Here is a 17,442-nt window from a genome sequence, read left to right on the forward strand (position 1 = left end):
TTCCTTTCCCCTCTCTTAACAAAAACCCCAACAATCTCCAATCCCCTTCCTCCTCCACCTTTCCTTTGCTTCCACCTTCTCCTCCAGACACTCCCAGCAATTCCACCCCCCACCCCGACCCCCAACCCCGCAGCTGCCTATCCTGGCCATAGCTCTTAGGACCGCAAGCTTGAGGCTTCAATGTTCTGAGGGGCAGTGCAAGTCAGGGGATGCAGGGGGGGAGGGGTTCGTTTTTTTCTTTTTAAAGCAGAAATCCAAGATCACCTGCTCAGGAAAGCCCACCTTGATTCCTCCAGGCAGAATTGGTCACATTCTCCTCAGAGCTCCTGCCAGCCCCAGGCACAACCCTGTTTTAGGGTCCCTGTGCCTCTGGTTGCATGCTTCTTGCCTGTGAGCTCCTCCAGGATGACAGGACCACCGTTGGATCATCTTTGCAGCCCCTCAGCATTCCGTCCTGCCACATGAGCACTCAGGAAACATTGATGGATCATGTGGGTAAGGTCTCCAATTAGGGAGTAAGGAACCTTTCACGTGGACCCAGAGGGAGAAGACTGCTGCAAAATTGCTGTAGACCTTTGGCAAGTCACTTGCTAGGCCTTTCTAGATCTGATAGCCTGTGAAGAATAAGGAATTCTTTGGCAAAATGTATTCTAGAAGGCCATTTTTTTTCTCTCCCTTGCCCAGGGAAGAAAGGGGACCACCAAGAGGCAGGGCAACATGTCCCCCCCCCCCATCCCAGCCTTTCCTCCTCTCCTCATGCTCATTTTTCATTTTTATGACTCCCTCCTAATGAGCCTCTCCATTCTGCTTGCCATCTTTTGGCTCTAAAATACTTCCCTTAATCCATCCCAATGTGTAGGAAAATGGCTTCAAAGAGGAGGGGCCTTGCACCAGGCTTTTGAAAGATTCCAGGAATTTATGCATCAATCAGGGTTATGTCAGAGTGGAGATGACTCCTGCTTCTACAAGGGGATGGCTTGGCTTCCTTTCAAAAAGCGAGTAGCAAGAGCTGCAGAAGGACAGGATCTGGGGAAGGAAGGAAGCATGATTTTATTCCAACAAGGGGGGACTATTCCTTTATACATTTTCACAGCAGAGGCCTCAAAATGGGGGAACCCTCACAAGTCAGAAGCCATTGGTGGACCCACCTTCCTCACCTAGATAGGTACCTTCTGAAGCTCATCTCTGTTTTCCTGTTACAGGCTGTGGGGTTGGGTGTAGGGGAGTCCCTTCCTTTATGGCTGAGTTTTCCATTCTGTGTTGTGTTGGCCCATCAGCAGGCTCCTTTTTAGTTTTTCTTTCCTTTCCAGAGGCAGACACTAATGCAGGGGGCAGAGGGGAGACTGTTTGATTAGAGTGACTTAGACTTGCCACTAATGCCTGAGGGGAGCTCTGGGCAGGGAGATCTGACATCCTATCATTTCAAGAGTCATAGTCCTCCCCTTTCCTCCTCCCTCCTTTTCCCTTGTCTCCTAGAACAGAAGCTCAGTGGGACCTGGCTGGCAGCACTCTAGTTAAAATTGGGGTTTTTCCACAATGGGCATTGCCTTTGATATGGATGTTGACTAAGCTGGACTAAAAATCCACCTTAGGCTTCAGAAAAATACTAAGCTCAGTTCTGGACACGACGCTTTAAGATGGACTTTAGTAGGCTCAAGTATGGTTAGGAAGGAAGCGGGTGGTTTGGTGGTGGATGTATGGAAATCGGGTCAAATTGAGGGATGGTTGAAGGATCTGAGGATTTGTTTTTTACCTGGAGATGAGAATGCTGAAGGGGGATTAGCCCTTGAAGGACTGGCAAGTCTTGCTCAATTCATAATTCCAGCACTTAGCGCAGTGCCTGGCAAAGCAGGAGCCAAAGAATGCTTGTTGAATGAATAAGTGACCATTGCAAGGAAAGAGGAGTACTATTGTTTGTATCAATGCTGAAGACAGAATTGGGGCAATGGAGGAAAGGTAAAGGAAGCAAACAGAAGCTCTAAGAGGAAGAACCTTCTACCAACTGGAGCTGTCCAACCATACTATGGACTGCCTCTTGTGAGGTGCTGAGTTCCCCATCCCTGGAAGATAGCAGTTGGGTGATAAGTGACAGCTAAAGCCCCCTTTAAACCCCAGTTTCTATGAGCCTATTAAGAACTACCTGAGCTGACATGAGTCATGTCTAGCTGCAGAAAATCTTACTGGTGAATAAAAGGACAGCTCAGTCAAGTTTTAGTGGCTTTATCCTTTGAACGATTAGGACATGACATTAGCCATTGATGCTTCCTGTCAAAAAAAGATGGTGAGAACATGAATACTTGCTCCTGTTCCATGGTACCAGCCTGGACATGGTTCCCAAATACTCTTTTATAACTGCAGAAATGTCGCTAAATATTATAAACATTTCTTACTGATTATAATATTACTAATCATACAACCATCAGACCCCCGTTATGTCTCAGGTGCTCACTTTGGTGCTTTGCATAAATTATATCCTCTCCTTTTGTTCACATAAACCCCTATTTTCAAGATAGGGAAGGCAAGGCCCAGGGAGATGCAGTGAGTCTTTGGCAGATCCGGGATGCCAGCCCATTGCCTGCATGACACTGAGCTCTGGGGTCCTTCCACCAGGGTGGACTGCTTCTCCTCTGACACATCCCACAGCCTATGGAGATGTAACTTTTTCTCTGCTGATATATATTTTTTTACATTGACATTTATCATCTTCCCTGTTCTCCAGCTTCTCGCTAAAAAAAAACCTGCCATGAATTCACACTCAGATTGGGGTCCTCGTGTCATGTGGGTTGTCAGCGTTTCCTTCATCTCCTGCATCTCTAATCTAGCCTGCCGAAAGTTCCCACCCCCACCCGAAGCCTTGGTCCTTGCAGCAACTGCTCTGCAGACAGCTTCTAAGAGTCACCTGGTAAAATAGGAATGTGGCTCTGCTGAAGGTGTCTTACCCTGGCTGGTGCTGAATTTCCACTTTTATTCATGAGCCCTGTGGGCTGGGGCAGGGGGCCAGACTTGAACAGATTTTTAAAATGATATGTACATGCCTTGAATGTTCGCTAAGAAGCCAATCAAGAGAGCTAATGTCAGTACTTTGTGTGAGGACTGAGGAACAGTGTGTGCGGAATGACAGCTGTCACAGACTGTAAATGTGATCAGTGAGAACGGCTCTTGTCCAAAGGTCAGCCCATTTCTTCCCTTCAGCTGCCTCCATCCAAAGGCCATACTGGCTGCCACGTGGGACATGAGGAAGAGCTTGCTGACTGGCCCTGATCTCAACTAGGAGTTGAGCTGGTCAGTGCAGAGAGACATCTGAAAGCTCCAGATGCTGACTCCACATCCTGTCATTCTAGCTTGAGCCTGGAGGGGCAGAGTTGGTCTTGGTTTGAGGGGGTGGCCGTGTGCCAGAGGCAGAAACAGAACCACGGGGGTGGTGCACAGGGAAGGGCTCTAGGCCACCTTTCTCATCTGATGAGTGCCTCCCCTCTTGTCACCAATAAGGCTAGGGTGCCGTCACAGTCAGATTATGAGGTCAGGGTCCCAGTCTGTCTCCTTTAACTGGTCTTAACATGTCTCCTTTAACTGGTGTGCAAAGGTGCCTTTGTGTGTGTGCCCACCTCTGGGGACCGTGCAGGTGGGAAGGGGCAGCACCCATGTGGAGGGATACAGGTGCTAGTAGGGCAGGTGTGGTTTGTCACCACGTGACTCTCAGTGTGTGGTGGTGTATCCCTCCTGATTTGAAGCGACTCTGGTGTGAGTGCGTTATTGGGTGTAGAGCTAAGTAGGTTGTTGTTACAGTGGAATATGTTAATGGCACTGCGTGGTGGTTTGGGTGTAAGGCACGGGGGCTATGTGCAGCTATGTAGGTTGTGCCGTATACAGCCACAGAGGATGCCATTTACATAGGCTGTGCCAGATGCAAAAGTTCTGATGCCGTGTCACTGCTTCTGTGTAATGGTGTATGTCCTAAGTGTTGCTGCCAATGAGAGATGACGCATAGTGCATTAGCATCAGTATGAAATGGTGCCATCACTGGTGGTAAGGGTGCAGGTGTAAGTGTGTCACAGTGGGCTGACACGTGTGTCACTGTCATTGTGTGGGCCAGAAGGGGTTTGTATGTGCACCCAGAAGTGTGTCATCATCACTGTGCAGACATACAGACTAAATGTGTCATGAAGAGTGACTGATTCCTTCCTTTCCATTCTCCCCACCCCCAGAGGAACCCTTGGTAACACAACCTGCCCCATCTGGAAAGCTGGAAACCTTTGGATTCTCCATTCTCCACTTTTGTTTTCAGAAAGAGGGTCCCAGGTTCCTCATCTGAATCCTGACTCATTGGTGGTACATGGAGTGTGTGGGGGAACCTCCTGAGGGAACCCTCTCCATTCCAGACCCTGCCCCCAACTCAGAGCCCCTCCCCAGCCAAGCATCTGCCTACAAGCTCCTTAGAGGTCCTCTGCTACCCTTCATCCCATCCCCACCCTCCCAGATCCAAGCACTCATTAGCATGTCAAGGCAGTCCTCTCTCAGCCTGCCCACACACTGTACCCTGGGATATCCCCACACAGTTAGCTCCCTCTCATCCTGAGTTTTCCTGAAACCTTACATTTTCATGTCTGCCAAACCAGTCTGCAGTTCCCCCACCATCCGGCACAGGCATGGGGAGGATGTTTTGGGGATAAATCCTTCCTCCCTTGCCACTGGTTCTTTTTCGAGCTCTCTGCCTCCCCTCCTCCAACCTCAGCCCTTCCAATTCTCCGGGACATGGTTGGATCTCCCTGTCCTTCAGGAATTCCTCCTGATGACCCAAGATGCTCACGTCACCCCAGAGCCAGGCAATGCACCCTGCCAAGCCTCTTCATTTGAGTCCTAGCGCTGGACTTGCTCAGGCAAAGTGACGCAGCATCAATGTTCGCTCCGTGCCCTCAGGAAGTCCCCCTTCCAGAACGTTCCTCCACCCTTGTGACATTTAGTCCCCTTCCCTGACTCCCCCCCCCCCGCCCCTGCTCAGAAAGGTAGTGTTTTTACACCTTGGAATCTTGTCCTTAGGCATATGGAAACAGAATAAGAGTTCCAGAATACTAGAATCATAAGCAAAAGGCCATTTCAAAATGACATTTAGAATCACAGAATCTAGAATGACAGTTTCTCTAAACACTGTATGTCCAAGAGTGGCCCCCTCCTACTTGGATCCACTGGGGTTGGGGGAGGACCTGTTAAAAAGATTTCAGACTCTTGGGGATCATCCCATGTGGATGGATCAAAATCTTGGAGATGGGACCCCAGGAATTTGCATTGGTTACCTAGACTCCAGGTGTTTTGGATACGCCCACAGTTGAAAAACGCTTGTCTTGGGTCAACAGAATCTGAGAATCATAGGACACTGGGTCCTAGTCTTATAGGAAAAAAATACTTAATCATGGAATCATAGAATATTTTAGGACTAATAGAAGCTTAGATTCAACTAATTACACACATTCACTCACAACTTTAGAAGCTTAAATCCTATGACTCTTAACGTCTAGAATTGTGGAGTTGGAAGTGATCCTGCTGTGCAATTTTGTTCCTGTTCCAGGAAGAATTTTTCTTTTTTTGGCCTTGCCCCTCCTTTTGGAATGGAAGGCATTTCCCCCTGTCCCTTGCAGGGCTGCCTCCATGGTGTTGCCTACATTTGTGAAGATAAAGGTCCTTTCCATCTTGGTGCAAAGGCAGCCGGCAGAACCGCTGCATTTGTGGAGCAAGTGAGCTGGAAATGACTTCTACTTTCATTTAGGACCAGCACACTCTAGCCCACAAAACAGGTTTTGCTTTTTGATAAAACAAATCTGTGGGGACATTATTGCTGTTTCACTAAAACAGGCATAGCTGAGGAACATGGACAACAGAAGTTAATAAGCTCATGGAGCTTCTGGTTCAGGAAATGAAAGAGAGAAGTGCCAAGGGGCAGCAGAATGCTGTTTTGGAGATTGGTGGGCAGGCATGCGTGTGTGTGTGGGGGGGAAGGAGTGTAGTGAAGGGAGGAGGTGAAATATGTATATTGTCAGCACTAAAAAGGTACATTTCTGCTCATCTAACCCAGTGCCTTCAATTGACAGATGAAGCAACAGAAGCCCAGAAAGGGGAAGGGAATTTCTCAATGCCACAAAGCGAGTTAATGAAACTCCTAACTCCTGGGGAGGTATTCCTTCCCAGCTGTAACTCAGCATTACATTCTTCAAACACCTCCAGCATGCCAAGCACCGTTCTAGGGGTGCTATAGATGTCAGCCCTTTCAGCTCATGACAACCCTATGAGGTAGGTCTTTTTTCAATCAATTATTCATTTATCAAATGCGTGGAGGGCCTATGACATACTAGGCGCTCTCCTAGGGAGACAAAGATGCATAAGAACTTTTGGAGTTTCTCTGCCCTCTCTTTATTCCACAGCGAGAGATGCAAATACTCCACAGAGAGGTAACACATGGACCAATTCACACGCTCAAGATCCTTTCAGATCAGAGCCTCTGATCTGAAGCACTCAGGAGTGAGCGGAGCGAGATGCCCACCAACAGTCGACGACCATACAACCCACTAAGTGCTATCTTAGTGAAGGGGCAGCTCTGAGGAGGAGAATAAAAACACACAGCTTGTAAGCCAGATGGGACTGGAAGCCCAAAGCAGGGAAGGGACAGGGAGGTCGGCTCCGGGGCTGCCCAAGTCATCTCCGAGGCCCCGTGGAGGAGACAGTGACGGGCTCTGGTGGCATAGAGACATGGGTGGAGTCTTAGCAGCTCTAGGCCCCTTCTGGCTTTTCTCTGAGATTCAGTTTCCTCAGTGAAATGGGTCAGTGATCCTGACCCTGACCTCCCAGGGAGAGTGCGAGGCTCAGATAAAACAGTGTGTAGGGAATAGCAGCACGGTCTCAGCCAAGGTTAATCCTCTTTCCCTGCGACACCTGAGCAAGGCGGTGATTTCTTCCGGAGTTGGGGCTATGAGACCATCAGACAAAGCCTCCTTTTATGATCTTCTTGGCCAGAGGACCCTGCCTCATGAGTCCCCTGAGTTTGTTTAACTTAGAGTGAGAGAAGAATTTGAAGCTTAGAGGAAACTAGGGATGGGGGGCTGTTTCTTCTACTTCTTTACCCCCTCTTTGGGCTTCCTCCCTTCCTCTCCAGCACACACGGGACAGGCGTATCATGTCCCCAAACGGGAATCACCTGAAGGAAGTCCAGAGGGGGCTGAGACTTCAGGTCCAAGAACAAGAGGCATTTTCCACCCACAAATCTAAAAATGGCTTCTTTGTGCCACTCAACCTCCAGTGGTTTCTTTCTGGCAGAAAAAAACGCAAAATGAAACAAAACTGCCTTTTATTTGGCAAACAAACAAGGGGTTGGAGAGGTCTCAGGAAGATGAGGCCAGAGAGGGAAAAGCTGAAAGGCTTGAAGATAAAGGAATTTTCATGTACTGAGCCTCTCACTGTGGTCGGTGATTCATAAATCCCCATACCGACGCCTCCCTTACCTGAGATGTCATCATCTCCACTTTATATTCAGATAGTGATACTCACACTCAGAGAAGTTAAGGGCCTTGTTCAGGGCGACATAGCTGAGACGTGGCAGCGTTGGCAGCGTTGGAACTTAGTATGTCTCTACAGGTGGCCACATTCTCTGAGGGGGATGAGGTGGGTTTCCGGCAGCCAAGCCTGAGTCTGCAGCTCTGGGGCAGCTGGTCCCAGAGTGTAGGTGACCCTGCTAGGGCCCCTTTGTGGGGATGGTGCCCCAGGCTTGTCCTTAATGGGGCCGGGTGTTCCGAGCCTGAGGTGATCAGAAGTGATGGGGGCTGTAACTCAGGGCCCTGCACCTCTGTCCTCAGGATTTAAATGCAAACATCCCCCTCTGTCTGTCGTAGCCCTGTGCTCACTTCCGCTCAGCTTGGCTCAACCTGGCTCTTGACACCGGCCATCTAGCCATTGCTCCTGCCTTCAGATCGCCTTTCTCACCGGCTTGCGGATCTGCAGGAGAATCATAGCTTTCTAAAACACGGGCAGGATTGCATCACTCTCCTCCTTGAAACACATGGTGGTCACAGCTTATTTTGCCACCTAGCACCCACTCCTCCCTCGTGTGCATCAGCTTTGGAGGAGCCGTGGATGGATCACATGACCTGGGCTAAGCCAATCAGCACTTAGGTCTCCCTGGCCCCCTGGATCAGTTCAGGGATAGTCACATGACCCAAATAGGACCAGTCAGGGCCAGAGAGACTCAGTTCTGGGACTTCTGCTTGAGCTGAGGGAAACGAACTCTCTTTTTAGCTTCACTGAGCTATGAATTGGGTTTCCCAGGAGCTACCATATGGAGCCTCAGAATGGGGACCAGCTCAGAGCCAGGAGAGCCAAGAAAAGCAGAGTGAGAAACCCCAGCCTGGTGACATTGTTTCCACCTTGGATCAAGCTGTGCCCACAGCTCTCCTAGGTCTTGTCATTTTTATGAGCCCATAACTGCCCCTTCCCTTTTGTTCTCCTTGAAGCTGCTTTAAGTGGCTTTAGTTTTTTTCTTTCCTTGCAAACCAAAGGATCTTAACTGACACACAAATCCTTTAATGTCTTCTGATTGCCTTCAGGAGAAAGTGCAAATCCTTTACGTTGGCCCTTAAGGCCCTCCAGGGTCAGAACCACTCTCTCCAGTTCCATTAACAGCTACCTGTGCATCCTGTTGCTCCTGGACAGGCTGCCACCTGGCATTTCTGCGCCTTCGCCCGTGCTGGTCGCTCCCAGAGGAGCCTTGCCTGCTCTGTTTCACTTTGACCATCATGGCTCAGCTAAAGCACCCCTTCTGGGAAACAAGGCTGAGTCAGGGGTGTCCTATGTGCTTCCACAGGGACCTCTTCATTGTAGCACCACTGAAATGAAACTTTACACTTGACATTGGCTTTCTTGTCTGACTTTCTCCCTAGGTTTTGAGCCCTTTGAGGAGGGGGACTCAGTGAGCATGAGGGATTCATTCACTCAGCAAATTTGTACGGGGAGCATCTACTACATGCCAACATCTCCTCTGGGTCCTGGGGATACAACGGAGGGAAAAAGCTCACAAATTTCTGTCTTGTCCGATGGGGGAAGCAAATGCTGCTCCAGTAAACACGCAGGGGGCCGGGTCGTTTCAGAAGGTGGTAGGGGTGTGATGTAATAAGACAAGGGGAAGCCTGCTCCTGTCTCTGGGCTCAGAGTCTAGAGGAGGGCCAGGCTCAAAGCAGGCCCTCAGGAAGCGGTCTTTTCATGAATGAATGTGGAGCATCCCCAGACACCCTGGTGCCCCTCAGCCTTCCTTTATGGCGATCACTCAGAACTCTACCAGGACCTCTTTGTTAGTGATTTAGTCCCCATTTCTAGCCTACGCCCCCTCCTGGGGGGTCGCAGTTATATAAATGACATTTTTTTGTATGTGTGACACACACCTTTCCCGATGGGAGTTAAAGCATCACTCTCTGTGACTTCACGGTGCGGCTCCACTGGCGTCTCAGTCCAGCGTCAAGATGTGGTGTGCTCCTCTGCCTGACTTTGATCAAGGCTCTGCCTGGCCTTCATCTTTCCAGTCCTCACTCTGTCATCTCCCTCCACAGACCTGTCGCCAGCCCTTTGATCATCTCTGTGGCTCTCCTCTGGGCTGTATCTGGCTCCATTAAGACGATGAAACTTCTTCCTGTTTGTGTCACGCCCATGCTCAAAAGCCTTCGATGATTCACTATTGCCTACAGCAAGTCCAGACCCACGAGGGGCTCCCTTGGTCGGCCTTCTGCCTCCTCTGCCAGCCTGTTTACCAATTCCTCTCCTAGGGAGCACTCCACACCTCCGATGTTTATTTCGTTCCTCTATTAATTTCTACATCCTTGGTTGTTTTCTCCTATTGGAGTGTAAGCTGCTTGAGGGCAAGGACTGTATCTTGATCATCCCTGAATCCCAACATCAAACAGTACAGTTCCTCACTGTGAATGCTCAATGACTGTTTTCAGAGGCAAAACCTGTGCAGTGTATTGCCCTACCTGCTTGGTGTTGAAATGGCTTGTGGGTCTTAAGGTCCCCATCTCAGATGGGGGGATTTGGAGACCTGGGTTCCTTGCTGGGCCACAGACCACAATTATAGCGCTGGCATCCTCATTTAAATCTTGTACTTGACCCTGCTTTTTTTTTCAATTCTTTATCCATATACATCACCCCAAGAGTTGGTCCCATCACTATGGTATTTTGTCATTGGGTTGTTTTTGGTGTCATTTTCTGTGGTGACACACATTTTGGCCTGTTTGGTATCTCTTTGGCATCTTTTTCTCCTTTGCTTTTTGACTTTACGGTCTGGGTGGGGCTGACTTCACATCCCACTTCCTTGGGTGAGTATTAGACCCACAGCCGGCCAATCAGAACACTATTAGCTCTGGCCACTGTGAGTGGCTCAGGGTTGGCAAGTGATACAAGTTAAGCCAATGAGTGTCAGCCCTGGGACTTTAGCTGGAAACAATGAGAAAGAGGCTTCCTATTTCTATGGGATTTGCAAGGCTGGCAGAATGTGAGCCTGAGCAGCTGGACATTTTTGCCACCACCCAGAGAGAGCCTGCCCAAGGGTGATGCCAACTCAGAGAAGAGCAGAGCCAAGAGAAGGGAAGGAGACAAATTCCTGATGACGGTGTTTGAGTGTCCAGATCCCGATGTGCCTTTAAGTATCATCTGCTCATGTACTTTTCCATTATGTGACCAGTAAATGCCTTCTTTCTACTTAAGTTGTTTTGAATGAGGTTTCTGCCTTTGCCACCTGTGAGAGACCTGCTGGAATCTGTAACGTTGGAGCTGTAGGTGGCCTCCTTCAGAAAACTTTTAATCAAGCCGGCTCTGACCCTGGAAGGACCCTCTGTTTAATAGTCTCACATCCCAAGAAGGAGCTGATCATCCTGGTCCCAGTTTTCTGTCTCTATGCCACCTCCTCACCTGTGCAACATGGTCCCCGTGGTCATGTTTACTTAAGTGAGAGAAGGAGCTCACATTGTGGGTCCTTGCTTAAAGCTTTGCCAAAACTGAAACTTCATATCCACAGATCCCAGTTCATATAGCCACATCCCCTCAAAAATGTACATATTTTTGGCCAAGAGCTCTGCAATTTCACCCTTGAGTGACATCAGCACTCTTGGGCGGGTGCCATCCCTTTCTGGTGATTTGTCTGCATCTCGTTTGTCAATTGGAGTTGGAACATTTGCCTGTCAGAGCAGTGCCTTTGGCGCCCCTACTTCCAAAAAGCAATTTGGGAGCAAGAATTTCCCTGAGGTCCTCCTCAGTCAAGGCTGAGGCCGAGGCTGTCTCAGATGTTCTGGTTTCTCCTTTTCATCTCTGAGCTCTCTCCCAGAACTGTGATTATTAAGCATCTTGCTGGTCCTTCATCTGACCTCTTTCCATTTAATGGATTTGAAAGACCTCTGATTCTTGTTCCCACAGTCCTTCTCAAGGTGATTTTTGGGGTGTCTTTGGACTGCATCATTTCAAGGCCTCACTGCCCTGGGTAAGCTTCCTGATTCCACGTCATCAGTTTTTAAATGTTTTCCGAATGATGCCTTTTCCGTGCAATGCCTCTAGGACATCTCCCTTGAGCTTGTTGTTTTGTTTTGTTTTGTTTCTGACTGTAATGGCCAGACCACACTGGGCTGTGGCTGGAAGAGGGAGATTCTATTCAGGGTTGATGAGACTCATGGAGGGCTCTACCATCTTGATGATGCCACCAACTCAATATGCAACTTCCAGGGTCACTGTGGCAGAAAGGGAGAGCTGGAGTGTCACAGAGGCCTCCATGGCCCCGGCTGGGAGGTGATCTTATGGGCTAGCTTCTGTTTGCTCCTTCAGACCCATGCTCCTTCCTCCCTGCCCAGCTCCGGGCCCAGGAGGCTGATTCATATGGACCAGTCAGCAAGCTCCCTTTGCCCTTAGGCTTCTGGTTGGGTTTTTATCAATGGGAGTCACTGTCAGGGATTAGAGGTGAAAGAAGAGCAAAATGAGGGTGTCCCTTGGCTGAAGCAGTCCCTTAACTGCTCCTGCTAAGTGGTCCTTTCCACTTATGTACCCTCTCCACGCTTGGCAACTGCTCCCTCCTTGCCCTTCAGACTAAGAGGTGGTGATGGCTCCCTACCAACGCTGGCCCTGGGGAATTGCACTGTCCCTGTGGGACCTTCTTGTCCTGCCTGCACCTTTACGAAGCTCTCCTCAAATGGCCCATGTGAAGTCTTCCATGTTTGTGGCCAATATTCTCACTGATATTGACCCTTCTGCTCACCTTTCATTGGCCAGATCTAGTACCTTGGACTCACTGACTTCCAGGAGCTGGGAAGTATGGTGCTACTTGTGTTCGGGGAGAGAGGTAAGCAGGGTGTGGGTGTGCTCTGGCCGACTCCACCTCAAGCAACAGCTCCCAGTCCTTGGCACGGAGCACTCTGGGATCCTGGTAAGTTGTTTCCAAACGAGTCCCCACACCTCTTAGGACGTACCGCCTTTCACAGCTCTTTCAAATCTTCTCTCCCAGGGCCTGGCAGCATGGAAGGAGCTAGGTTCCTATCCTGACTGTGGACTTTGGGGAAGTCAACCTCAGTCAACCTCCCTCTCAAAGCCTCCACTTCCTCATTGGCAGAGTGGGATGGACCAGACAGAAGAGGTCCCTGCCTCATGGAGTGTTTCTGGTGGGAGTGGACAGGCAATTAACAAGTAAATGGAAAGACAGATAATTCAGAGAGTGCTCTGGAAAAAAAACAAAACAAAACATGGGAGATGTGAGAAAAAAGAGATGGGGTGGGGGTGTCTGAGAAAGCCTTCTGGGATGACACTGGAGCTTGACCTGAACGTGGGAAGATCTGGGGCAAAAGATTTGGCCTGAAGGACCTCTCCTGATCTGGGTATGAGAGTGGCCTGTTTCTGAGAAAGAATGCAGCCCAGGTGGGAGGGAGTGTAGGGAGAAAGGGACAGAGAGACGGGCAGTCCTGTGGGTCCTTGTCAGCCTCACTGAGGGGCCTGGATGTTATCACAGTGGGATGGGCCATTCACTGGGAGGTTTCTTTTTTTTTTTTTCTTTTCTTTTTTCGGTGACAGACTTTCTTTATAAACATCTGGAAGGAAGTCTTCCCAAAATATCCCATGGGGGGTGGGGCGAGTGGAGATGCCTGGCGCAGAGCTGGGATCAGGGCTGCAAAAGGCTGGGGGAGACACTTGGGCCTCAGAAAGGCCAGGCCAGGCCCAGTCTTTAGTTTCAGATGCTCCATGGGACACAGCAGGAGGGGGCCTGGGTGTCCACCGTATACGCCCTTATCTCGATAGTGGCTGATTGGAGGGCTGACTAGGCAGGGATGAGGGACTCAGCCCCACTGGGCGCTGGGCTGCAGGGACCACCCCCGGGGCGGGGATGCCCGCAGGGATGGAGGCAGCTCCTGGAGTTGTGGCCAGCCCGCAGGGTACTGGAAGATGGTGGCTCTGATGGGTTTGGCCCTGCTGCTTGAGGCTGAGCTCAGCTGCTTGGCTCTCCTTTCCAGCCAGTCCTCCACGTGGATCTCAGGGAGCTCGGTGACGTCTGGTGGCCACTCCCTGGCCTGCCTCTCCTCCTCCACCTGGATACTCAGCTCCTGCAGGTCTCACTCTGACATGTGGGAAAACCTGCAGCTGGAGCCAAAGTCGCACAGGCCTGTCAGTAGAAACTTCTCGCTTGTTCTGCTCAAGATGGCAGCTGCACCTTAACCCTGGTTTCCTCCCACTTTTCCTGCTTTTATTTTCATCATATATGTACAGTGAAACCTTGTATGCTCCTTGGTGGGCAAGGAATCAGTCAAAATCTCGGAGCATGTCGAATCAGAGCTTCTCGGCCTCGAGGTGCTGCAGCCCGTTCAGGTGCGTCTTGCGGTTGTGGAGGTTGTCCTGGGAGGAACGGGTCGCAGTAGTCGCAGAAGTAACGCCTCCCCGTGGTCACCCGCACAGGCTGACGCTGCTGCCTGGCTCCGCGGGGCCCGAAGGCTCTCAGGTCCTCCTCCTGCGCCCTTACACCTCAAACTGGAAGGTTTCAAGTAGCGGGTCAAATCCACAGAGAGCCTCTGGGTGAATTTTCCTGTGCCAGCCCTGAGTGCTCTGATCTCATGAGCCCGGGCAATTTCTTTAACAAATTGCCATTTTTGGGGAACTAAGAGCCTCTGTTGAGGATATAAGCAGATTCCTCCCTCACTTCTAGGGAAGCTGAGGCCCACAGTCCCTGGGGTCAGGCCTTAGTTCGCCCGGTCCCCCTGAGGGAGATCACAGCCACCGAAAACTCCGTGTGCTCCAGGTGCAATGTGGGCCCTGCACGAGTGCTATTTCCTTTCCTGGCTCCATCTCCCAGAGAGGCTGGCATGATCATCCCGGCTCTGTAGATGAGGAAACTGAGGACCCAACATCTCCCGTTCCCTCCTCACCTCAGGACGTCTCCCTCTCTCCTGCAACAACCCACACGGCATCCTGTAAATAACTGCATGTTCCCAACACCTCTCCTCCTTCTCCTTGGAAACCTGCTCTCTCTTTGCATTCTGGCTGCTGGTTGTTAGATTCTCGGTGTGGTTCAGCAAGAGCTGCGACTTTGCATCTGAAGGCCTGGGGCAGGGCCCTGGCTCCTCCCTTCACTAGCTGTGTGACCTTGGGCAGGTCACTTCACCTGTCTGAGCCTCAGTTTCCCCACCTGAAGCTTGGGGCAGGGCGGGGTGGGGGGGGAATAATGTGATGGAAGGTAATTGAGGAACAAGGGCCCAGCTGAGTGTGGGACATGCTCAGAGTGCTTCATGAAAGTGAGTTTCCTCTTTTCTTCCTTCTCTCATCAGTTCTGCTCCTAGATGTTTCAAGGGGGACGGCAAGGTCCATACACTGGGACACTTCCAGGATCAGGAAGGTGGCAGACAGGGGATGTTGCTGAACTCTTTGGAAATGGGCTGGGAGGAAGCTGGCTTCCTGAGCAGACCTGCACAGAGCCTGTAACCTGGTGGGGAGGCTGGTCACTGGGAGGACGTGGCCAGGTGGTCCAGGGGTCTCCCATGCCCCCTCCTAAGAGCTCCCTCCAACTCAGGGCTGATTGCAGACTCTACCAGATGGCAGGGTCTATGCACTTAGATTTCCTGCCACCCCAAAGTTTCATGTTTCCATCTAATTTCACCAAGGGGAAGAGAGAAGTCAAATGTGGCCTTTCACTGGCTTTTGGTGGATGGTCTGGAAGAGGTGGGAAGGGGCTTTACCTGTGGGGAGGGAAAAATCAACATGACCCCTGAGGTTCAGAGCCTGTGGAATGATGGTGATAATAGGAGCTGACGTTACTGAGCTACTGTGTGCTGGCCACCGCTCCCCGTGTTTGTACGTACCGCCTTGTTTATGCTGCACAATAACCTTATCAGGTATGACTGTTACGCCCATTTCACAGATGAGGAAAGAGGCAGAGAGAGGACAGGAAACTTGTCAAGGACACACAGCTAGAAGGTGCCATTCAGGATTTGCATCCAACCTGTCTGGTCCTGGAGTCTGCACTCCCCTCTCTGCTCTTCTGGGTCCAGGATGTCTGCCTGGGAGATGGGGCTCATAGCACACTGAGTGATTACTGAGCACTGACAGTGTGTCACCGACTGCTGCAGCTCGGTCTCCCTGTGTCTCTGTGTATGAGCTACAGTAGACATGGGCTGTCTTATCTTGTTCGTAGCTTTGATTCTGTTCGGCCTCTTAGTATTCCTTTGAGGATCCACCCTTCCCCTGTTCTCTGGCCACGAAGTGTGAATGGAGTCCTCCAGTCCTCTTTCCCTCAAGCTCTAGGGATTGGTACCTAACACAAGCCTAGGATTTAGGGATGGATATGTGACTCAAGATGGTCCAGGGACACTCAGTCCTGAAGCTTGTTTTGGAAATATTAGCAAAATTCTCCTCTGTTGGAGTTACTGAGCTGAGAAGGTGTGAGCCTGGAGCTGCAGGGTCATGGTGTGGAAAGAGTCTGCCTGAAGAGGAAGCCAAGCCAGAGAGAAACAGAAGTGAGAGAGAGAGAGAGAGAGAGAGAGTGAGCCCTCATGATATTGCATGGCTCCTGGATCAAGCCCTTCCTGAAATCCAAAAACTGCCCTTGAATTTTTCAGTTACATGCACTGATACAGTCCTTTTTTGTCCTTAGACCACTTTGATTAATTTTTCTATCATTTTCTATCTCTAAAATAAGATTGACAGGCATTGTACTAACAACTCCATGTATGTTATTACATTTAATCCAGTGAAGTAGTTGGCATGGTGCCCATTACGCAGATGAAGGAACTGAGGCTCAGAGAGTTTTATTGTATTTGCTAAGGTGTCACAGCCAGTATGTGGCAGAGCTGGGATTAGACCCCAGGCATTTTGACTCTAGACTGCACCTTGATCACTTTGCCTTATGGTAGAAGGCTGGTTTTACCCCCTAAATATCTCTTGTAATCTCTACTCCCCAGATCTCATCCAACTGCTCTCTCTGCTTCTCCTCTGATCCCCTCTAATCCCCGCTTCCTCAGGGAAAGAAGCCTTCCCCATCTACACCCGCAGACGAAGCTCTGTTTCCTGGTAGACATTTTTATGGCAGAATGCACTTTTTCTTCTTAGCTCCACTGAACTTCAGTCGTGATTTGTTCCAGGTTTATCTCTTCTACTGGGTGGGAGTCCCACGGGGGCAGAGATGACGTCTGTTTGGCCACTGCTGCGGCGCTGATGCCTGGCGCAGTGCCTAGCCCGTGGTGGGCGCCTGGTAAATGTTTGCTGAAGAAATGAATTGTGTAATTTTTTTCACTCCCACTGTGGCCCTGGATCACTGTACACCTGTCTGACTGCAGCATTGTATCATTCTGACTCTGCAAAATTCTCTCGCGTTCTCCTCTATCACAGGGTACCTGTGATTTCAGATGCTTACTTATCTTTGTGTACGTACTAGACAGTGTGTTCTTTGGAGCCTGGGGCAGTGTCTCCAACCACCAGCCCTTGAGGAGTAGGAATAGCAATAACAACAATACAAGGAATAATAGTAATAACGAGCGCTTACTATCTGCTAGGCGCAGCTCTGAGGCTTTAATGTGCATTGCCGCGTTTAATCCTTACATCAACTGTCTGTGTGTGTACTACGATGAGCCCATTGTACTTAAGGGCAGACTAAGGCTCAGAGAGGTTATATGGCCTCTTTTGCTTCTCTAGTTTGAGCTGAGGTTCTGTCTCATGCAATCAAAAGAGCACTTGCTCTTCTAGTGACTTTAATGGGGGCATGTGGGCTGGGTTGGAAGGCGGCAGGAGTAGCAGAAAGGCTGAAGGGGAGCTAAAAGGTGGACCCAGTGGCTGGAGGCCTGGCTGTGCCCTCTTGAAAGGAAAAGTATCTTCACTGTGAAGGTCAAGGGAGAGTCAAACAGTGAGGCGGGAGGGGGACCCTGAGGGCATGGGAGCAGGAGTTGGGGGGAGCTCAGCGTTGCC

At 50.2% G+C, this 17,442-nt stretch overlaps 1 pseudogene; it reads right to left on the reverse strand.

Moving 5' to 3' along the window:
* Positions 1-13,334: 13,334 nt before the first annotated feature.
* LOC130840183 (zinc finger matrin-type protein 5-like) lies at positions 13,335-17,060 on the reverse strand (annotated as a pseudogene).
* Between the last annotated feature and the right edge of the window lie 382 nt (positions 17,061-17,442).

The sequence above is a fragment of the Hippopotamus amphibius genome, chromosome 1 (assembly GCF_030028045.1).
Source record: "Hippopotamus amphibius kiboko isolate mHipAmp2 chromosome 1, mHipAmp2.hap2, whole genome shotgun sequence".
Taxonomy (NCBI): domain Eukaryota; kingdom Metazoa; phylum Chordata; class Mammalia; order Artiodactyla; family Hippopotamidae; genus Hippopotamus; species Hippopotamus amphibius.